Source organism: Schistocerca serialis, chromosome 11 (assembly GCF_023864345.2).
Source record: "Schistocerca serialis cubense isolate TAMUIC-IGC-003099 chromosome 11, iqSchSeri2.2, whole genome shotgun sequence".
Lineage (NCBI taxonomy): Eukaryota > Metazoa > Arthropoda > Insecta > Orthoptera > Acrididae > Schistocerca > Schistocerca serialis.
The window spans coordinates 192,706,145-192,730,276 of NC_064648.1; the positions used below are offsets into that span (position 1 = coordinate 192,706,145).

General features: G+C 43.9%; 2 long non-coding RNA genes across 2 annotated transcripts in view; one reads left to right on the plus strand and one right to left on the minus strand.

Annotated features, from left to right (window-relative positions):
- LOC126426715 (uncharacterized) overlaps window positions 1–24,132 on the plus strand; it is a 409,789-nt gene that overhangs the window by 239,491 nt on the left and 146,166 nt on the right. The gene's annotated exons all lie outside the window — the stretch shown is intronic.
- Window positions 15,744–16,294, minus strand: LOC126426713 (uncharacterized). The gene is made up of 3 exons (XR_007576396.1): window positions 16,175–16,294; window positions 15,925–16,035; window positions 15,744–15,817 (listed from the first exon to the last, which is right to left on the minus strand). It is a non-coding gene; the product is annotated as an uncharacterized LOC126426713 (long non-coding RNA).

Below are 24,132 nucleotides of genomic sequence, written 5' to 3' on the forward strand. Positions count from 1 at the left end.
GTGGGGGCGTCCAGGGGACGGACAGGTACGGTGAGTTCAGAAGTGGTGGGAGGGGGTCGGGCTTTACACTTTTGGGAGTAGGTGGGGTGGGGGAGGCTGCAGGTATTACAGGAGGGAGGGGATTGGAGGTTGGGGCACTGCTGGAGGAAGTGCACTTGCCGACAATGCGGGCAGGTGGGGGCCTCGCGGCACTCTGCTGTTGGATGTGCATTATAGCGCAGACATCTCTGGCAGTGCAGGGATTGAGGAGGGGAACGGGAGGGGTCGACCTTGTACCGCTGATTGAAGAGGAGGGCACCCTCCTTCAGGAGACGGTCAATGGAGGGGGCGTCCTCAGAGAAAACCCGCATAAGGCGGGTGGGGCCGGTCGCGTTGAAAATGAGGCGGACTGCCCGCACCTCCAGCGTGGGATGGGCCTTCAGCTCCGCCAACACCTCCTCCTCCGTGATCGACGGGCTGAGCCGAGTGATCACGGCGGTGAGGGTCGGCGGGCGACGCGGGGGTTGGGGTTGGCGGGTAGGAGATGGGGAGGGAGCAGGGGTAAGGGAGGCGTTAGGACCAAAACGGGTGATGGGGAGGCGGGAGAGGATGTCAGTATGGAGGGTTGGGCTGGGGGAGGAGATAAGAACAGAATCCCGTCTGGGAGTATGGAGAGAGATGGGGGCGCCAGGGAAATGTTGGCGGAGGAGGAGGGATAGATTCCGGGCCTCGAGATAGGAAGGATCGGGATGGGACAGGAGATATTTGTAGAAACTGGGTGGGGAGGAGGAGGAGGAGGGAGCAGGGCCTGGTGGGGAGACATCCATGGCATTTTGGGGTGGGGATGGGGGGCGGGGTGGAGCCTTTTTGGGAGCAGAGGAAGTGGGGGCGCCACTAGGGCGTTTGACGACGGCAGATGGGCGGGTGGTGATATGAGGGACGGGAACGATGGGGAGGTGGTGGGAAGGGACAGGTCCCGGCACGGACGCAGCAGTCAGCGCCGGAGATGGTGACTGTGACGGTGCAGGCGAAGGTGTCAGTGATGGTGATGGTGATGGCGACGATGACGACGGTGGTGGCGGTGGTGGCGGTGGCGGCGGTGATGGCGACGGCGACGGGGAGAGCTGGGCGTGGGCAGTGGCCCGACGGGCCACCACCCGAGCCGGAGCTGCAGTGACAGGCTGGGGGAGTGGGGGGAAAGGATCAGAACGAGAGGAGCGAGAGGAAGAAGCGGGAGAGGGGGCGACAAAGAGAGAGGGTGAAGGGAGAGTGAGGAGAGGTGGGATGGAAGGAGGGGGGTGGGACTGGGCACACCAAGTTATAGTGGTGGAGGCGGCGGAAGGGGACGTATACACGATGGCGGTGGTGGTAGTAGTGACGGTGGTGGTGGGGGCGGACATGACGACAAGAAGAAGAAAGAAAAAACACAGCACTAAAAGGACAGGACACACACTGGGAGACGACGGACGGCGATGGCGACGGCGACAGGCAGGAACGCTGCTGCCGCGGACGGGGCCGTGGCGGAGGCTGCTGCTGCTGCTGCCGCTGCTGCTGCTGCTGGCTGGACTGCTGCTGGCTGGACTGCTGCTGCCACCGGAGGGCTGGCTGGCTGGCTGGCTGGCTGGCTGGCTGGCTGCGGGACCACTGCTGCAGGCCGGGACCGGGAACTGCGGCTGCTGCTGCTGCTGCTGCTGCTGGGTTGGCTGGCTGGCTGGCTGGCTGGCTGGCTGGCTGGCTGTGACTTATTAAACTGATAGTTCGGTAATTTTCACATCTGTCAACACATGCTTTCTTTGGGATTGGAATTATTATATTCTTCTTGAAGTCTGAGGGTATTTCGCCTGTCTCATACATCTTGCTCACCAGATGGTAGAGTTTTGTCATGACTGGCTCTCCCAAAGCCATCAGTAGTTCTAATGGAATGTTGTCTACTCCCGGGGCCTTGTTTCGACTCAGGTCTTTCAATGCTCTGTCAAACTCTTCACGCAGTATCTTATCTCCCATTTCGTCTTCATCTACATCCTCTTCCATTTCCATAATATTGTCATCAAGTACATCGCCCTTGTATAAACCCTCTATATACTCCTTCCACCTTTCTGCCTTCCCTTCTTTGCTTAGAACTGGGTTGCCATCTGAGCTCTTGATATTCATACAAGTGGTTCTCTTTTCTCCAAAGGTCTCTCTAATTTTCCTGTAGGCAGTATCTATCTTACCCCTAGTGAGATAAGCCTCTACATCCTTACATTTGTCCTCTAGCCATCCCTGCTTAGCCATTTTGCACTTCCTGTCGATCTCATTTTTGAGACTTTTGTATTCCTTTTTGCCTGCTTCATTTACTGAATTTTTATATTTTCTCCTTTTATCAATTAAATTCAATATTTCGTCTGTTACCCAAGGATTTCTATTAGCCCTCGTCTTTTTACCTACTTGATCGTCTGCTGCTTTCACTACTTCATCCCTCAGAGCTACCCATTCTTCTTCTACTGTATTTCTTTCCCCCACTCCTGTCAATTGTTCCATTATGCTCTCCCTGAAACACTCTACAACCTCTGGTTCTTTCAGTTTATCCAGGTCTCATCTCCTTAAATTCCCACCTTTTTGCAGTTTCTTCAGTTTTAATCTACAGTTCAGGACCAATAAATTGTGGTCAGAGTCCACATCTGCCCCTGGAAATGTCTTGCAATTTAAGACCTGGTTCCTAAATCTCTGTCTTACCATTATATACTCTGTCTGATACCTTTTAGTATCTCCAGGATTCTTCCAGGTATACAACCTTCTTTTATGATTCTTGAACCAAGTGTTAGCTATGATTAAATTATGCTCTGTGCAAAATTCTACAAGTTGGCTTCCTCTTTCATTTCTTCCCCCCAATCCATATTCACCTACTATGTTTCCTTCTCTCCCTTTTCCTACTGACGAATTTCAGTCACCCATGACTATTAAATTTTCACCTCCCTTCACTACCTGAATAATTTCTTTTATCTCGTCATACATTTCATCTATTTCTTCATCATCTGCAGAGCTAGTTGGCATATAAACCTGTACTACTGTAGTAAGCATGGGCTTTGTGTCTATCTTGGCCGCAATAATGCGTTCACTATGCTGTTTGTAGTAGCTAACCCGCACTCCTATTTTTTTATTCATTATTAAACCTACTTCTGCATTACCCCTATTTGATTTTGTATTTATAACCCTGTAATCACCAGACCAAAAGTCTTGTACCTCCTGCCACCGAACTTCACTAATTCCCACTATATCTAACTTTAACCTATCCATTTCCCTTTTTAAATTTTCTAATCTACCTGTCCGATTAAGGGATCTGACATTCCACGCTCCGATCTGTAGAACGCCAGTTTTCTTTCTCCTGATAACGACGTCCTCTTGAGTAGTTCCCGCCTTCAGATCCGAATGGGGGACTATTTTACCTTCGGAATATTTTACCCAAGAGGACGCCATCATCATTTAATCATACAGTAAAGCTGCATGTCCTCGGGAAGAAATGCAGCTGTAGTTTCCCCCTGCTTTCAGCCGTTCGCAGTACCAGCACAGCAAGGCCGTTTTGGTTAATGTTACAAGGCCAGATCAGTCAATCATCCAGACTGTTGCCCCTGCAACTACTGTAAAGGCTGCTGCCCCTCTTCAGGAACCACACGTTTGTCTGGCCTCTCAACAGATACCACTCCATTGTGGTTGCACCTACGGTACGGCCATCTCTATCGCTGAGGCACGCAAGCCTCCCCACCAACGACTAGGTCCATGGTTCATGGGCCTCGTCTTTTTACCTCTTGGTTCAAGAATCATGAAAGAAGGTTGTATACCTGGAAGAATCCTGGAGATACTAAAAGGTATCAGATAGATTATATAATGGTAATACAGAGATTTAGGAACCAGGTCTTAAATTGTAAGACATTTCCAGGGGGAGATGTGGACACTGACCACAATTTATTGGTCATGAACTGTAGATTAACTGTATAGTACTGCTTTAAAGAGTGTGCAAGGCTTCTTGAAAGTTAACTCTCATTTAAACATTCTGACTTGTTAGGCCAGTTCTTGAACTTCATTTACAAAGTATTTAACGATGAAACTCGCCAACAGCAGAAGGAGACATGCGGCAGAACTGGAGATACTGTGAAGAAATAGCAGGTAAGTCTTCATGCGAATGTCTCGACTGACATTATGAAAATCCGTAAATCAAATCAGTGTGTACTAAATGCACCCCTTATTATTAATCACAATTACGATTAGGGAGTAAATGGTTTAGGGTGTAAGTATAACAATTTCAGTGTTATAATGTACAATTTTATATCCTAGCTGTGGCACATAAAGAGAAAATGCTGCAGGACAGATTGAATAAAATTATGCTGTGAGTCCTGTTTGTGGGCCAGTACAGTGAGAAAGATTTCCAAGTGCAAAGCAGCCAGTACTGATATTCTTGGATTGTACCAAAAGACTCACACTCTGAACAAAAGTTCCAACAGCATTTAAGCTTCATGTTAGATAATTTGTTCCTGTTTTCTTGCCAATTGGCAGTCATTGTCACCATTTACTATGTGGGGATAACGTAAGGTTATTCGCACTCGGTCGGGTCTGATGCTACACCCGTCTGCTTAGGCCCGTGACATAACTGTGATGTGGTGTGTGATGTCATGGTGGGGTTTGATGTTTTTGTCTCTGTGTTTGTAGATGGTGTGCTGTAGCATTTGGTGGCCCTCTCTTGAGTTGGATGTTGGTTAGTGAATTGGTTGACATGAATTGAATGTTTCAGGCTGCTATTGGAAGAATTTGTGCTGGTTTACTGGTGAGACACTTTGAATTTACATATTATAGCTGATGGATTAACTTTTATGTTTGGAACAATCAGTGATATGTGTTTCTTATGGTCGGAGATTTAATATTAATTTTCTTTGTGTTTATGGCTACATACTAGCTACTTACAGATTACTGGCTGAAAAGTAATAATAATGAACATATTGATCTGTCACTGCTCATGTAACATTTACATCTACTTCTCAATAGCACAAGTAATCATTGTAGTGTTTTGTGCCACAAGATTTTTGTTAAATATCTATCTTCAGGGCAGATGTTGCCAGAAGAAGGAATTTCAGTTCAGATTTAATGTTGTGTAATGGTTTCCAGCAGCCAGTAGCCTTTAGTTTTATTATTCAGTTTATATTTACCATTTTTCCTTAATGTGTAGTGTTCTGGTGGTCTAAGGATCTGCCACTGGAATTTCTCCCAGCATTGCCCAGGGTACGCCCGAACGCTGACGATGACATTGTGTGTCGTATCCTCCTCGTGTTGCGATCTTCAGCGAGGCTTCTTCCACGTACCCCTCTGTTTACAGTGTCTGGTTTTGAATCGACAAGCGATTTATCATCAAGTGGTACATATTTATTGCATATTTGCAGCATTGTTGTGGCTCATGCAGCTATGGCAAGAAAACGAAACATGTACGCATGTAATGTGGTGAGTAGTATGTGCGGTTCACAGCTGGCCACAGCTGGGCAACTCCAACAATGCTGCAAACATGCAACAAATATGTACCATGTGATTATAAAGATTCAAACCTGGTCATGGTAAACAAAGATTGGAAAATAATAGAAAATGTGGCTGGTAACTGTAATTTCTAGAGAGATTGATCCACGACAGTTACCATGCCCCACACATATTATGGACAGATACTAGAGGTTTTTAAATTTTTTGGCACATGTCAGATTATATTAGTGGGAAAACAATACAAAACTTTTGTGGCTATTGTTTGACCCTTTCATGAGCCTTTGGCGATTTAGTGATAAACGATAATTATGTTTTCTTCTAAATTTCGATTAAAACTACTTCGCGGCTGGCAGTCACGTGTGGTGGTGCAGTGTTGCTGGTTGTATACATTATTCCACATACTTGGAACGAACAAGAGCTGCACGTGCAACGCAAACAGAGCAAAACATGTAGTCAGATTACTTTTATTATTATCGTTGTCGGCAGCACCACTTGATAACTTGGTATTTGATCGAATGCAGGAGTTTTTGCTCCTAGGTACTTCATTTGAGATTGATTTGCACCTCACTGGCGACAGAGTGGTGTACTCTACATACAGAAATCGTGTTACTAATCAGTGTAGACTTAATTCTTTTCTGATTTGACAGAATGATGTTATTCTGCTTATGTTTGTCCTTTCCGTTACTGCCATGTTCTATCAGAAACTATTCAATAATTCATTCAATATACCTTTGATTTGTTTTGAGAGACACGTCGCAAACTCAGCACCACAACAAAACGACTACAGGATTGCACAACCAAACGTTTTCTGCCACCGCCCTTTATTTTCTGGGGTGGTTGTCAGGGATAGGCCGTGGCCAATACCCAAGAACATTATTTTATGTTTTACCATCTGTGCCAAATTAGTGTGTCTGGTAATATAGTAACCTTATGGCACTGTCAATAGTAGTATGATAGATAGCTGTAGATAGTAGTATGACAGATAGCTCTTGGATCAAACATAGTTCCCTCCTTTTGACAAAGTGGTACAGTGTTCATAGAATAATATTTCTTTGGGTTAGTACACACAGTGACAGAACAGTGTTGTGAAAGAGTGCGCTAACACTTGCACCAGATCTACATTCGTGAAGTAGTAATCCAGTATTAATATTTTATGATAATTACCTAAGACAAAGAGCTACAAAAAAGAACTCTTGGCTAAGTGGTTGTAAGCTTGTTTAGGAAGGACCTCATTTCAGGACCAGATACAAGAAAACGTAATAAAAGATATTTATTTTCACAGTTACTTTTTATTTCCTGTACACCATTAAGGATAACATATGTGTAATAAGATACATGAGCACAATACCATTACTTCAGACCAAGAAACATTTGTGAATATACACAAGTGGTACAACAGCCTGCCAAAATATTTTAAGAGCAGTAACTGAAATTTGTTTTAAGTAAAATTACAACATACATGTAGTGAATAAGGAACATTAAATTTAGAACTACTTAGTACCTTATGGCATACTTCAAAATAAAAGAACTGTGATTTTACAATTGAGAGATAGAAGAACCCAAAAACTGAATCTTACAATACATCAAATGGCAACATTTGCACACCTATTGCAGTAAGCAACACATTAAATCATGATACCACTATGAGTGATCAACATTTACACTGAAAAACAAATTTGTGGATTTTATGTACTCATGTAGAACCGACAAAAATTGCTTGTGTAAACATATTGAAATTCCACTTGTGAAATGTGAAGAGCAATGTTTTAGGGTCATTGGCGAATCTAGAAAATTCGAGCATATCCTGTTGGGTGGCATGCTGGGCAGCTGGGTGGTCCAGCTGTCTCTCGGCCAGTTTGGCGGGCGCCATTCGTGCGGACACACGACTTGTTAGTGGTCGTGACCGTGTAGAATGCCAGGAAGTGGTTGCAGGTGACTTGCTGGAGCACACGGCTGCTTTCACATTTGTCCCTTGCTTTGATGGGATGGGAGATGCCCGGGACAGGACTGGAGTGTGTTGTTGTATGGATCAGGTTTTGCAGGATAAGCCCCATGGGGCAATTGATTCGGAATAGGGGCAGGGAAGGATGTCGCATAAGTTGGGTAAGCAGTTGAATACCTTAGTTGGGGGGGGGGCGGCGAGATATTTTGCATTTCGTGACATGATGAGAGGTTGTCAAGTCGCTGTCATTCTCCGAAGTATCACTAATGAACACTGATGATGACAGAAAAATTGTTATGAAGTATCATTAATGCAGTACAAGTCATCCAGTCGTAGGATTTTAATAAAACTGAATTGTGTGGTTCCCTTAGTCTTAGATCAGTATTTATGTCTCCATGAATACATATTCTGTCCTTAGATCATTTTCCAAAAAAAAAAAAAAAAAAAAAAAAGGTCAATTTTCTTCAAGGACTGAGCAAATGCTTCAATATTAGTGTCTGGCATAGGCATACAGTACAAAAATATAGTTACGATTTTTAACATGGGCCGTAATGGTGCAGCTGCCTCCATTGCATTTTCTATGCTTGTATCACCCACAGTAAGGACACTCTATTGCACAAGTACTGTAAGCCCACCAACCTGATTTATGTTTTCTCCTCGGTGGAGCCTCTTTGGTAGCACATCAGTCTGAAGTCATAAAGCTGAAAATCTTAATGAGTACAGGATGGTGTTTGCTAAAAAATATACGCCCCACCAAAATTTTGGTTTCGTTTTTTCACATATTGCTTTCAACGTTTCATTGTTGGAAAAAAAATTTCCTTATAACTGTCAATATTAATTTGCTTTGTAAAAAGTGTAGTGATCTAGGACTTTGGAAAAGTATATGGAATCGTTTTATGCATCTGCAGTTGCACTGATCCGTTTGTGGGTACAAGCAAAATACTGAGCATCGTGGTAGACTGTGCAAATCTTATAACTAATGGCTCAGTCAGTTAATGAAGTAAGCCAGTTTGCGCATCCTTACCAAAAGTAGCTCAAAATATATTTCTCTGCTATTTGCTACAGTAAAATGTTTAATCAGACATAACTTTTAATTAACATGGTTTGAAACAAAAGTAATTGTATTTTTGCTGTCAGATCCTTAGGCTACAATTGTAACAATGATATCTGACCTAAATAACAAATGGGCAGATTTATGCCTATCTCTCATATGGATATCACTGAAAATCAGAACCAAAAGATGTCCATAGACAGAAAAAGACAGAAAAAAATTATTGGTAGTAGTTGGGGTGTAATTGGAGCAGGCAGAGGGAGCCAGCTTCATCTGCCACAGTATGCCATGACTGACATGTATCAGAGGTCCATCCCCTGTGATACATGGCAGTTGTAGCTGATCTTCACTAAGCCAGAGTTTATTAACACGTAATGCAGTTTTCTTGCCTATGCCTGACAGAATACTAGGATTACGAATATGACCTGACATTTATATAAAAGAATAATAATGAGTCATGACCACAAAGGGGTAAAGGTGGATTCGTAGCCAGCGGCACATCATTGTCCTCACATTGTGTACATTCAACAGAAGCTAGTTGCTTGATTGCATTGAATCCAGACGCTCCCAGCAAAGTGATTTGCTCAGAACCACCCATAAAATAATCGCTGTTCGTTTCTTGTTCTGGCAGACTCTCGTAGAATGACTTCTTTGTGATAATCCAAATTCTCTACATTTGTTTGTTTTGCAATTTATTACTAATATAATTGTACATTTGTAATACTTTCCTATGAAAAAAAATGTGATTCTTTACTTTTTCGTGGATTTGTCTATGCATTTATAGTGGTAACAGTAAATATGACAAGACAGCAAAATAATATAATACTTAAATTCTTATATTAAGCATAAAATGTAAACAAAAAGTGACATATTAAACTCGTGTAATAATACCAGTTAGATGTTCTCAACTATTTATCATGAAACAAAGTAGAATTATTTATTGTATGTGGTTAAAAGGTAGTATACCATTCGCCCACTGCATTTTTTGTAGTTACGTACAATATATGAGGTACATGTCTTTTATCCTGTATGTGCTTTCTGAATTTACCTTGCAGTTCGTTTTTGTAACAAAAAGTGCACTAAATAGGGCACAAACATAGACATCGTGCTACTCTAGACATCACTACGTTACATCTAGCTCAAAATAACTTGGCACCCACATACGACCAGTCTTGTTCTCAGCTCCAGGTGTGTCTACCTTTTTGTTCCAAAGGAGTGACCATCTCAGTCTGCAGTAATCTGCTGATCAGTGTGCTTCATCCACTGTCAGCAGTTGCGTTACTTGTTAACGTGGTGATTTCCTTATTAGGCACTCCGGTTGTAACACCAAAAATGCAGGATGCATGGCACCTGATACTGTTATATAATTTTTTTTGCTGAATTGTGTGTAAATATTTGTAATTTAAATGCTTTCTTTTAATCAGTAAGAAAGTATGGTTCATCTGTAAAGGAGACCACATATAGGACACTGGTGCGACTGGGATTAGTTAAAAACTATGGAACTGTGTACAAAGAAACACATCAAAATTACTGGGTCAGAAGATATGAAATTTTACTTTTCCCATACATTATTGTAGCTGGTTCTAAAGTTTCGGTTAATCTTTACGTGTTTCGTTGTGTGTTGTCTACCCGATGTTTCACACTGTGTCGTTAATCACATACACATGTTATTTTACGCAAGTGCTCTGGTTGACAGAAAGAGTCATCCAGTTTGTGTGCAATTTTTCAAGGATTAACAATAAATGACATATGATATGATAGAGGAGACAATTAGCTTCTACAGTGCGAGAAAAGAAACTGTGTGAGTGAGAAATCATATAGTCCAAAATTACAAGTCTTGGATGTATAAAATATATTTTTATTCGCAGAATACATGTGGCAGTAAGATGCTGATTACCAGGTAACTGTGTAGGCAGTACAGTTTACTATGTATCTTCAGTATTCGCTTACGCTCAGGAAACCTTATTTTTTACCTTTATATTTATTCTCATTACCAGTTCTCCATTTCGTGAATAGCCTGGTGACACACAATAATATTTGAAAGTGTTGATGTGTAAGAGAAAACATTAGAAAGGGTATCACGCAGATTGATACCACAACTCTCTGCTCATTTGTGGCAAGATTCCAATTTACAAAATAATTATTATGTTAGGAACAGTAATCTTTCATTCTAGATGATATAATATCTAAATGATTGTGAAACAGTAACACATCAAACACACAAAAATCGATAAAATAGTAGAAGTATCTGAAACTGTTACATTGTCTTGTAATTAGCATATACTAAAACTGCATTGTAGCACATTGCTCTGTTTTGCTGTTACCCAAAACTGAATGTCTGAAAATAATAAGAGGGAAAATTGACTTTTGATCATTTTTAATTGTAATATCTAAATAGAGCAATACTATCAAACAACTGTTTGAAAACATATATAACAGGTGGGGTTGAGGTTCGCACTGTTCACTGTTGATCTGACATTTGCAAAGGACCGTCTGTGTATCTTTGAGTAGTTAAAATTTGATATCTATAAAAGCATATACTGTTTATTCACTTACTATGCTGACTGGACCTTAGATTCATATCCTATTCTTGTCAAAAATTTCGGGAAAATGAGGAAGAAAAGACAATTACTTGAGTTGCACCAGATATCTGCCAGCCAGCCATCTGAAGTGTTTAAATTTCATCGAGTTATAAATTCAGTAACCTTATATCATTTTCACAGTCAAGAAATAAAAAGCATTTAGTACCAAGATTTTCTTTGTATCGTCAACAGATGGCTTAATGTGTAGAGTGGCCCCGCACCAGCAGTCTGTGAGAAATGTGGGACTGGAGCAGTGCAAAATAGGTCAATCTTAAATATTCTATAGTACATAAATCTCTCAGTATCCATTATAGATGTGATACCTTTGATAATTTTTTGCAGATGTGACTAATGTGTTCTTCCCAGGTCAACTTGGAGTCAATATGGACTCCTAAAAGTTTAACTGTTCAATTTCCTATATCTTTAGATAGTTCTGACAGAAAATGCTGGTTCTTGTCAGGATTAGACAGAAGTTTGTTAGAGGAGAACCGTTTTACTGCAGCATTTGTTGTACTACTGAAGTGTCTTGATGAGTTGCAATAGCACATTACAGATTGGGGAATATGATGTGGCAATTGATATGCCAATTCAAAAAAGCTGTACAGAAAAGAAATCATTTCTGCAAAGAAAAAAGCTAATGATAACTATAGTTATCAGTCCAGCAACAAATATAAAGCAGCATGGAAAATAGTTAAAGCAGAAACAGGGCTAACTGCAGAAAATTTACCTGTTCCTCTAAGTGCAGTTGAACTAAATAATAGTTTCATAAATTCTGGAGAATTAGCTATGACAGATGAAAGTAATTTAGATGATAGTGAGAACAGACTTCCCAAATTGCAGGAAACAGAGTTAACAGGCAACTTGCCAAAATTTGAATGGAGAACAACTTATCTTAAGGATATGCTGGATGTAGTCAGATCACTAAGCAACTCCAGAACTGAGGACATCCATGGTTTTTCTAATATTACCATAAAGAAAACAAGACACTATATGCATTCCACTGTCTTACTTAATCAATAGGATGTTTATTGAGGGAACATTTCCAGACTGCCTTAAACTGACAATTGTATTGCCCATATACAAAAAGGGAGACAGAAATTCACACCAAAATTACAGACCTATAGCAATAGTACCGATATTATCTAAAATTATTGAAAGTCCAATTAAACGATTTTTTTGAGTGTCACAACCGTCTCAATAAGGCTCAGTATGGATTCCGAACTGGGCTATCAACAATAAAAGCAGTTCAGGAAGTTGTCTTATCAATATTACAAGGTTTTGAAAAAAGGGAACATACCTATACAACTTTATTTGATTTAACTATATATGACGGTAGTATCTGATCCCGAAAGAACAGTTACCGTGGATGACCATGCAGCTTTGCTAGAAATGAAATGATATTTAAATGGACACACTAGCTGCAAACAGGCGTTGATGTACTTCATTGGGGACATGTTGCAGCTAGGGTGTCCATTTAATTGTCATTTTATTTGATTTAACCAAGGCGTTTGACACTGCCTCACATAGCATTTTAATTAAGAAACTAGAAAAATATGGAATAACTGAAACAGAACTATTACTGCTGAAATCATATTTGACAAACACAAACCAAATGATCTATATAAATTCAAACAACAAATCTGACCTTCTCAAGGTAAAATATGGAGTCCCACAAGGGTCTGGACTGGGACCTTTCTTATTCATTGTGTATGTGAATGACTTGCCCAACACATTACCATATAAATCTGTAATGTATGCTGATGACACAACTTTTATCATGTCACATAATGATGTGGATGTTGTCAAAGAAATGAACAAATCTATGAAGGAAATAGCAGCTCACTTGTTCCATGAAAATAGGCTGTCGTTAAATAGAGATATTAATGATGTACCTAATGAAATCAGACATTCAGTAAAATTGCTAGGCATTTGTCTTGATACCAAATTGTGCTGGAATACTCACACAGAAAAGCTGTGCAGTAGGTTGGAAAGATTTCTATATCTCCTTAGGAAACTGAAGCATTGTGTCAGTAAGGAGTGCATACTTATGGTATACCATGCCTATTTTCATACTCATCTGCATTACGGAATACTTCTTTGGGGAAACTCTGCTGGGGCAAAAGATGTTTTCCTCTGGCAGAAGAAAGCCATTAGATGTATTTTTGGTGTGAGCAATTTAACTTCTTGCGGACAGTGCTTCATTGAGCACAAAATTCTTTCAGTTCCCAGTCTATACATACTTAAAGCACTTATGCATGCCAAAGAGAATTCCCACATGTAGGAAAGCAGGTCAGATGTGCGCTCATATGAAACCAGACATAGGAACTTATTAGACATTCCTTGGACACGTTTGAGTTAAATCCAAAATAATTTTTTACATGCTGGCAAAACATTTTACAAAAATACATCACATGGAATGAGGGAATTGCATGAGAATAGATTTAAAATGGTAGTAGAGACATGGTTGAAAGAGAAAGCATTCTATAACATAAGTGAATTCCTACATGATGAAAAAATATGATTCTCTATTATTATAAATGTGATTGTGATCAAAGGAACTGTAATTTATGTCATACAACCACACTGACCTTTTGTATAATCATATACCATATGTTAACTTTTGTGTAATCTTTAGTACCACAATCTGTATAACTATGTAACTACTGACCTTATGTATAATCATTTGTATAACCATCTGACGATGCCTACACAACACAACAGTTGTCTACAGGCAAATAAATAAAATAAATAATCACATTTAAGTTTCTTAATGACTGCATATGAGCAGTAACCACTTATGTAGTGGAGTACAGGCCACACATACTCGTCCAATTCCTGTATATCAACATCTTCCACAACTACATTTAACTCTTCATTATATGTCACTCCTGGGAGGTCATTTATATCTGTCTCAGTAGAAAAAATGTCATCCTTGGCAATTACAACACCACCCATTTTTGGGACTTTAATATTAATGATACATAGCTTCATACCCTCAGTTTCTTTCTGTCTCAAAAATCTGTCTAATTGACACATGGTAATTACCACCACTCATCTGATAAAATTTACCAATCCTGCTTTCCAGGTCATTAGTTTGAACCTTGCCTGTTAGAATGTATTGCCTCTTTTTCTCATTGAGCCAATACCTAGGCAGATCCACCAATGTGAGAATGGTATGCCAAAGAGCTAAATGTGTTTGTCTGCTAAGACCAATTAAACCCCGAGAATTTTCCTTTATTAACCAATTTGCAAACTGATGTAGGAACTCCAGTATGTGCTTAGAATTCCTGGTTATTGGCTGTTGAATCCTATTTAATAACCTTTGACCTTTTAATAATGTTTTTACATTAACTGCATCCACCACTTGCAAATGATCTCAATGAAAGTTGCAGTATTCAATATTGTGTTTAGAGCCTAATTCTCTGAGAGCAATAGCTGTTGTATGGTCAAAAATACGGAGAGCAAGTTTTACATTCTGCCTTTCTATGGTTCAGGGATACAGTGATTTAAGACATAGCTTGTTTGCAAATGTCAATAAATTTGCCTTTTCCAGCAAATGAAGAGATTTCAAGCTGTTGAAAGACGCAAAACCATCACCCAGCTCATAATTAAAATCCGGAAGCTCTATAATCTCTTCTTTCTGATTCAGCTAGTTGTTTCTTATGCATTTTGATGGGCGCACACTATCGATTAGAAAATAAAATGGCCTCCTTCCAGCACCTGGAGAAGGGTGTCGGTACTTAATTTTAAGTTCGGTTGGTCACTGGAGTAAGATACAGCTTTCTTATTGATGGTATTATTGTGAGATACAATACCAACAACTTCAAACTCCATGCTTTCTAACTTCGATACAATATCTTTAAGGAAGGTGAAAAGAGCAGGGGCATGCAAAACTTTGACCGGCAAAATATGAGCTACATCAGTGTACTGTGTATCCAAACCACGCACCACGAATACGTAGGCTGCAGATGCAAATTCACTACTATTGTAGGCCTGGCCAACTATGTTTCCCCCTTTGTGACTTTAAATGGATTTCATGCACCGAGAGGAGACTGCCCGGTCTTCTTCAGTTAAAAATCTCACTGTCCTAGTTATATATCCCAGAAAATGTGCAGGAACTTGTTCAAGAGCAGTATTACTAGCAAATCCACCACATATTCTAGTCAGAGTAGCAGGGTTAGACGTAGTTATTATACCACTGCTTCTTAAAAACTTGTAACACTGAGGAGAAATAGAATGAACTAATGACCACAAAACTAAAATATCCCACGAATATCTTGCAATTTTCTTCTTGCATTTTAGCAATGGAATCTGTTCTTCCATAAGTTTATAATTTCATGTTTATCTGGCAAGTTTTCAGATAAATTATTCAAAATAGTGGTTATGAAATCAATACTCTCATTAGGTTCCTGATCTTCTCTGTTGCTAAATTTTAACTCGACAATATTAAGAATATTAGCTAACTGTGTTTTGGTACTTACGGTTACTAGAAACTTTATGTTCCCTATTTGACCAAGCTCTTAATCATTGACATGGACAGTGAAAGTGAGACTTGCGTTAATTGTAACATACCACAGAACTCTCAAAACTGGCATTTCACTAATTAAAAGAAAATACACACTACTCAACTTTTTGACACAGGTCCACTCATTCGAATCGCTACTATTAATTTTATCACATAATACCTTCAACGAAAAGAATGATATTTTCCTTCTTGTGGTGTAGTTAAATAATCAGGACATTCTGGCAATAGTGCTGGTATTGCACCTATAAACAAATATTAATTCTCAGTACCTTACCATATAAACCAAGAGTGTAAGAGATTCTTCCAATAATTATATAACCTAACTTAAGTCCGTAAACGACCAACTTACCTTTCCTTAAACGTGGACGATCAAGAGGCGTGTAATTAATCTTCCAGTCTTAGCATCATATGACGATGTACTTCTTTCTATTTCGTGTGCATGGAAATGCAGCTCACAAATCTGTTAAAAATAATGGATTACGTTACGTTAATATGAGAAAAGTTTGGCCTATGAATACAGGTTATGTTTATAAATTACAATTAACACTCAGACTAAACAGAACCATTTCATAGGTTTATTTACTAAATCTGCTACTTACCACAGAGTGATCTGAAGGGATGAAATTATCACGGTGAACTGCTCTTATCCATTCTCTCCATGCATCTTCATCACGAGGGAAATGGAATGCACTGACTCTTTCCCGAGCAGTTTAATAGCCTCTACAAGCATGCATAAAGTCTTCTTTTTTTTCCTTTACTGCATTTCGATCTCCTCCCCCCCCCCCCCCCCCCCCCCCCCCGTACGCTGCTCTGCAGCCTACAGACGTTAAAAACGTAAGAAGAAAAGAAACAAGAAAAACAGGTGATAAAATGGTGACTTAAATTGTAAAACGGCGGAAAATTGTGGAAAGTAGGCATACAGCATCTACGTGGCACGTTTATGTGTTGAAGTACTATGAACACTATTACACTAACATTTCAATTCACAATCATATAACGGCTACACATGCGAATCAACCACGACAGCACATGTTGCCTTGTGTTTGTTATGACCCGAGTACTTACATCACGAGCGACTCCAAAGACAGTGTAGCGGCCTTGTTCCTGGATGGCCATGCTAAAAGCAAAGCCATATCTTCTGTAACAGCGTCTTGAGCTGACATCTGTTGGCGACACCGAGCAACACTGCAGTATTCAAGCGCTGCTTATTTTACTTCGCATTGACAAGTTTAGCAGGAAAATATTGGAAGTAACATACATTATCGCAGGAATATCATTTAGTTATTTTTAATTTTCTAACAGAATTGCAATAAGTGGCCACATCTTTTGATTATATGTAAATGATATACTTCATACCCATAAAGTTTTGTGGTAAGGTGCTCGTTAGATATGGTAACAAAAAAACAAAAGTGTTAGCTGCGTTAGGCATCAGCGATGATCGTAATTAATAATTTTTGGAGGGCTCGGATACATTAATTCGTGCCTCAGAATTGTTCATTACAAATAATTTCGCCATGTGATTGAGTGATTGCGGGTGAAGTACACAGCGTGGAGAGATGTACTCATAATTTTCTGTATTTTCAACTACAGCTAGGAACTTTCTTGGTCGATCTATCGACCACGGCTTGGCTACACATACATATCCTTCTTGCAACACATCTCCATCACAGCCGCAAATTGCGTCTTTTTCCCTTGTTGCATCTTGTTTATTTTTTTGTATCGAATTTCTAGCATACTTTCAAACTTCCTATTTTAGATCCTTACTTCGACTATTCTCCAGGTTTCGGTGGACTGTATGTAAACAGCACGATGCTGTCAGCCCAAGCAGGGGGATTCACTCAAAAATTCTTCCCGCGTTTCGTCTCATCCAGTGGAACTATCGAATTATGACGCAAAATTCCGCTGAAATGCCAAGAATATCAGCTTTCGTACCAACTGGCTCGGGATTAGTCTTCCCTCGCTCCTGTACTGAAATGACAATTTTTTCTTTCGCCTACGGCGCCAGTCTGTTCGTTGAGCTCAGCTTTGGAAATCCAGCCAGGCAGAAGACTGTGATTCTAACTCGGCCAGCTGCACGTAGTGTAGAGGAGTGACGCGAGAGAGCAGCAGCCGCCCGCTATGGAGAAAAGCCGGACTCGAGTAGTACGGATTGTCGCCGACAGATGGCAGGCGAGAGCTGCAGAGAATAAATCTCTGTGTAGGTAGAGTAAAGGCAAATTTCGGCCCACTGTGCGCTGATAATGCATTGACTTCCGCTGTACATTTACCGTGTCTAATAAAGAAGTACACTCAACCGTCTAATGCACTGCTAAAACTGATCAGTGGCTTCATACGGAACATGCAACAAAGAATTCTTTTTTTCTTTATTGTTATTTTAAACACCTTGTACAAAGGTGGGTTGTCAGCAGCATAGTACGCTGCTCTTCAGCCGTGAGTGGTACAATATATGACATAAAGGAGGTACAGATAATACAATAAAAATGGCGGACAAAAACTGTAGACACGGAAAACAATATACTCGAAGCCATTCACGCTGGACAAGAAAAAACACTAAAACCTGTTGACACGGCGCACGAAACACAGACGACTGCGACGGCACAGGTGAACGGTGGTGGCGTGACGGTGAAAGAACACTAAACACAAACACAAAGGCACACAAACGAGATGATCTACGGCGCGCGAATGTCCACTGAGCGTGTACGAGTCCGAGGACCTGCCAAGAGAGGTGGAGGGGGGTTGGAGAGGGAGAGGGGAGAGCAGAGATGCCAAGGGCAGCGGAGATGGGGGGGAGGAAGTAAGGGAGGAAGGGGGAGGGGAAGCCCGGGGGACGAGGGGTGGGGGATCTGTATCCGTTCGAGGAAAAGGAGGAGGTGGGGAACGGAATTAGGTCGTACAGGATCCGTGTGAGGGAGGGGAGACGGATGCGATAGGCAAGGCGGAGAGCATGGTGTTCAAGGATCTGAAGGGATTTGTGAAAGGTAGTCAGGGTGGAGATCCAGGCCGGGTGGGCGTAACAGAGGATAGGGCGATTTATAGGTGTGGAGGATGGTGGAGGGGTCCAGACGCCACGTATAGCCGGAGAGGAACTTGAGGAGACGGAATCAGGAGCGTGCCTTGGCATGGATTGTCCGGAGACGGGGGGGTCCAGGAGAGGCGACGGTCGAGGGTGACGCCAAGGTACTTAAAGGTGGGGGTGAGGGCGATAGGACCGCCATAGATGGTTAGATATAAACTGAGGAGGCGGAAGGAAGGGGTGGTTTTGCCTACAATGATCGCCTGGGATTTGGAGGGATTGGCCTTAAGCAACCACTGGGTTGACCAAGCGGTGAACCAGTCAAGATGGGATTGGAGAAGGTGTTGAAACACTGCAGTGTGGGGTCGAGGGCAAGGAAGGCAGTTTCATCGGCAAACTGGAGAAGGTGTAGGGGGGTGTTGGCTGCGGCATGTCCGCCATATACAAAAGGTACGGTAGGGGGGAGAGGATGGAGCCTTGGGGCACACCGGCAGAGGGAGAAAAGGTGTAGGAATATGTGTTATGGATGGTGACATAGGAAGGACAGTGGGAGAGAAAGGAGCCGATCAGACGGACATAGTTAATGGGAAGGGTGAAGGTTTGGAGCTTGAAGAGGAGACTGGAATGCCATACGCAGTCAAAGGCACGTTCGAGGTCCAGGGAGAGGAAGATTGTGGAGGGACGGGAATTAAGCTGTTCGGAAAGGAGACGAGTGAGGTGAAGGAGAAGGTCATCGGAAGAAAAGGACGGCCGAAAGCCACACTGGGTAAAGGGAAGGAGGCGGTACTGGCGGAGATGCTGGTGGATGTGTCGGGTGAGGATAGATTCCAGGACCTTGCTGAAGACCGAGGTAAGGCTGATGGGACGGTAGGAGGAGATGGCGGACGGCGGTTTGTCAGGTTTAAGGAACATCAGGATACAGGAGGTTTTCCACAGGTCGCGGTAGTAACTGGTGGACAGGAGTAAGGAGTACATTGTAGAGCCTGGCCAGGGTGGAGAGAAAAGAGACAGGAGCTTCACGAAGGTGGAGGAAGGTGACACGACCGTGACCAGGAGCGGTGTTGCATTTTGTGCGGAGTGTAGCAATGAGATCCTGTGTAGTGATAGGGGTATTGAGATCCGTGTGTGCAATGTTGTCCAAGTAGAAACCAGGTGCAAGGGGAGGGACACAGGTGTCACTTCGATCGCAGACATCTGGGAAGAGGGAGTAATCGAACTGGGGATCATCGGGGATGAGAAAGACTTTGGGGAGGTAGGATGCAAGGTGATTGGCCTTACTAAGGGTGTCAGGGAAGGTGTGATCATCATGGAGAAGAGGATAGTAGGGGGAGGGTTTAGTTCCGGTAAGGCGACGGAAGGCTGACCAGAACCTGGATGACTTTATAGGAAGGGTAGCATTTAAACAGGTGCATGTCTGTCGCCAGTCCCGGCATTTCTTAGCCGCGAGAAGGTTACGGATGTGTCGCTGGAGTTGCCGGTGGCTGCGTAGTGTGTCCGGGTCACGTGTGTGGCCGAAGGCACGGTAGAGATGGCGGGATTCACGGAGGAGGAGGACGGCCTGTGGGGGTAAGGTAGGATTGTGGGGGTGGATGGGGACAGTAGGGACGTGGGCCTCCATGGCCTGAGACAAGGTCTGCTGGAGAAAGGAGGCAGCATCGGTAACGTCGTCAGGGTGGTGGTAGGTGAAAGGGTGGCTATCGACCTGGGTGGAGAGGGTATCCCGGTAGACATTACAGTCGGCATGGGAATAATCATTGACGTACTTCGGGGGAGGGTCATTACGAGGGTCGGGGCAGGGGCGACGACCGTCTGAAACGGTGAGGAGGTCAGGGAGATGGTCACTACCAATGGGGTCCAGGACATCCACCGCTATGCAGCCAAGGAGGTTAGGGGAGGATTGGATTTGGGGCGGGTGTGCTGGGGAATGGGGATGACGTCGCCTTGGAGGGAGGAGAGGAACCGATGCCACCGCCGTAACTGGGCGGTGGAACGACTATGGATGTTGAGGTCAGCGGCGATCACGTAGGAGGAGAAGGTACGGTCAATGTGGGAGAGGAAATCGAAAGGAATAGGGGCGTTAGGGCGGACATAGATGGTGGCGCAGGAGACGGTAAGGCCGGGGAAGAAGAGACTAAGGATCAGGTGTTCGGTGAGGTCGGGAAGGAGAGGTTGGAGCCGAACGGGGATCTGGCGGTGGTGACCAATGGCAACTCCGCCACGCGCAATCGGGAGGGGATTATCGGAGCATTGAAGGAGGTAGGGCGAAGTGTGGATGGTGTGGTGGGGTTGGAGGAAGGTTTCATTTAGGAGGAAGGCATCCACGTGGTGGGTGACAAGGGTGTGCAGGAAGAGGTTCTTGTTGGGAGGAAGGGAGCGGATGTTGTCGAACAGGATACGGTGCTGTCACGCTATGACAAGGATTTAAACGAGGGTGTCGAGACGGGAAAAGGTGAAATGGGCCTGGTTGTGGGAGTAGGTGGCATACATTTTTAGGTGGAAGACGGAACAGGCGGCGAGGGATATCTCTTGGAGGGTGTGGGGGTGCTGGAAAGGGTGAACGTTTTGGAGGACGATGGTAAGGAATCTGATGATGTCCTCAGAGGTAGGGGGGGGGGTGAAGGGAATTGCCAGGAGGGGTGAGGGCGTCCAGAGGGCAGACAGAGACTGTGAGTTCAGGAGTGGCAGGAGGGGGTCGGGCCTTACATTTTTGGGAGTACGTAGGATGAGGGAGGTTACAGGTGTTACAGGAGGGAGGGGACTGAAGGTTAGGGCACTGCCGTAGGAAGTGTGCTTGCTTACAGTGCAGGCAGGTGGGGGCATGGCGGCACTCAGATGTCGGTTGTGCATTATACCACAAGCACCTCTGGCAGCAGAGGGATCGAGAAGGGGAACGGGAGGGGCCAACTTTGTAATGTTGGTTAAAGAGGAGGGCACCCTCCTTCAGGAGATGGCCTATGGAGGGGGCGTGTTTGGAAAAAAACCCGCATAAGGCAGATGGGGCCAACGGATTTGTGAATGCGCCGAAGTGCACCCACATCCACATGGGGATGCGCCTCGAGCTCCGCGAACATCTCCTCTGTGATCGTCGGACGGAGCCGAGTGATCACGGCGGTGAGGGTCGGCGGGAGGGAGGTGGGGAAGGGGCAGGGGTGAGTGAGGCATTAGGGCCAAAGCGGGTGACGGGGATGCGGGAAAGGATATCGGTGTGAAGGGTAGAGCTGGAGGAGGAGATAAGGACCGAGTCACGGTGAGGAGTGAGGCGGGAGATGGGGCCACCAAGAAAATGTTGTTGAATGAATAGGGTGAGGTTCTGGGCCTCAAGAAGGGAGGGATCAGGATGGGAGAGGAGATAGTGGTAGGAGGAGGGGGTAGAGGAGGAGGAGGAGGAGGAGGAGGGGGCAGGGACAGGTGGGGAGACACGCATGGCACCATGGGCTCGGGACGGGGACAGGGCGGAGCCTTTTTAGGTGCAGAGGAGACAGGGGTGGCACTGGGGCGTTTGACGGCGGCAGAGGCGGTGTGGGGCCTGGAGCAACTGGAAGGTGGCGTGGAGTGGCAGGTCCCGGTGCTGGAGTCGGCGCCGGATATGGTAAGGGGGAAGGCGATGGCGATGACGATGACGTAGATGACGATGAGGGCGAAGGGGAGAGTGGAGCACGGGCTGTAGCCCACCAGGGGACCACCCTGGCGGGGGCCGCAGAAACGGAAGGAGCAGAGGGAGGGAGTGGAGGGGAGGGATCAGAAGGGGCGCGGGAGGGAGGAGCCGGGGATGGGGGGACAAAAAGTGAGGGTGATGGGAGAGTGAGGAGTGGGGGGATGGACTGAGGGGGGAGTGATGCGGCACACCACGTGATAGTGGCGGCGGCGGCGGAGGGGGTTGTGTAGATGATGGCAGTGGTGGTGGCTGACTGGAACAAACTGTCGAACATTAATTCACGAATACAGACGGCACTCAGAACTGTCGAGCCTCGGGTGGAATGGTGGCGTATTAAAGTAAATGTCGACAAGTGGGAAGCAGTTGTGTTTACGAGCGGACCAAAAGTACTGTGCAAACATCAACACAGTAGACAGATAACACTACATACACACCCAATGCGTTTCCAAGAGAAAGTCAGATATCTCGGTGTCTGGCTGGACAGGAAACTTACACGGGGGGACCACATCGAATATGTTGCCAATAGAGCACACGCGAGGCTCAAAAAACTCTACCCAATGCTCGACAGGGGAAAGCACACTGAATAGGAGGGTGTCGAGGTCCGTATATGTGACACATTAGACCTCTGATGACGTACACAGCTCCCATCTGGGGATATGCAGCTCCTACACGACTGCGCCACCTGCAGATCATACAGAAGAAAGTGCTGCAAATCATTAGCAACACTCCACGCTACACACACACCGTGAACCTTCACAATGAATACCGCCTTGAAACCCTCAAGGAAGTATTCAAAAAACATGCCTCATGACTATACAGGAAATCGAGACACTCGAACAATCCTTTCATTCTTACTCTGGGAAACAACGATCACAACCATAGGTGGGAGCATAAGCGGCCAAACACGCTACCAGCTAGGGCATGACCACCTACGGCAAGCTAACATACACCGACAAGCGACAAACGTCGGCAAGCCCCTGCGTCTCAGCGACGTTGACTGGAAATTACCAGCTGCCTTCAGAGCCGTCCGACAGTCCACGGCAGGCAAACCGACGAGCTCGCCCACTGACGCACAAACCAATCGCCAACATCACCCTACACTGTGCATCCGATATATGCCCTATCGGATCCAAAACGATGACAAACCTAACTGTTGTAGGTTGCCGACGCTGATCGAGATATCAACACCGGCCCGCACGAGGCCGAAGGTATCGGCATGCACGATGCCCCCTTGTAACAGTACGGGTCAAGATAGATGTAATGGAACTTGAATAGCGTATTTGCCTCAATCGGTTGCGGTAGAGAGATCGAGCTTTCAGTCCTGTCTGTATAATTACATAATATACTGCATGAATAGTGGATGGGAGAGAGTAAAGCTATCGTTAAAAACGCACGCCACGCGATTTGTTACGATTTGGTCGGTCATAATAATAATAACATGCTTTTGAATACAATTAAAATATAACGGCGATACCTGTTTGGTGTAATTGGAAATAATATGTAGTAAATTAATGAGTAAGGTAGCCGATCCTATAAGAAGAGGTAAAATTGGGCATATTGAGCTGTTTTGCTCTATATCGACGAAGCCGATGATACGGCGTCATTTTTTTGGTTTACTCTTAGAAATAAACAAGTAAAGAAGTGCTAATTCTGCGTAGTGAAAAAATGTAGGGACGAGTTTAAAATAACTACGGTATACAATCAGAGTAACAAAAGGGCATTTAGTTACACGAAATTGCGGATAGCGAAGTGTGGTCATTAAATTGAGTACACCTACAGGGCCGTCAATTCTGGGATAAATCTATTCGCATCCCACGAGGGACGCCGGTATTAAGACCTTTTTTTTAAAAAAATATATCGCGGAGAGCGGGCTCCAATTTATGAAAAGG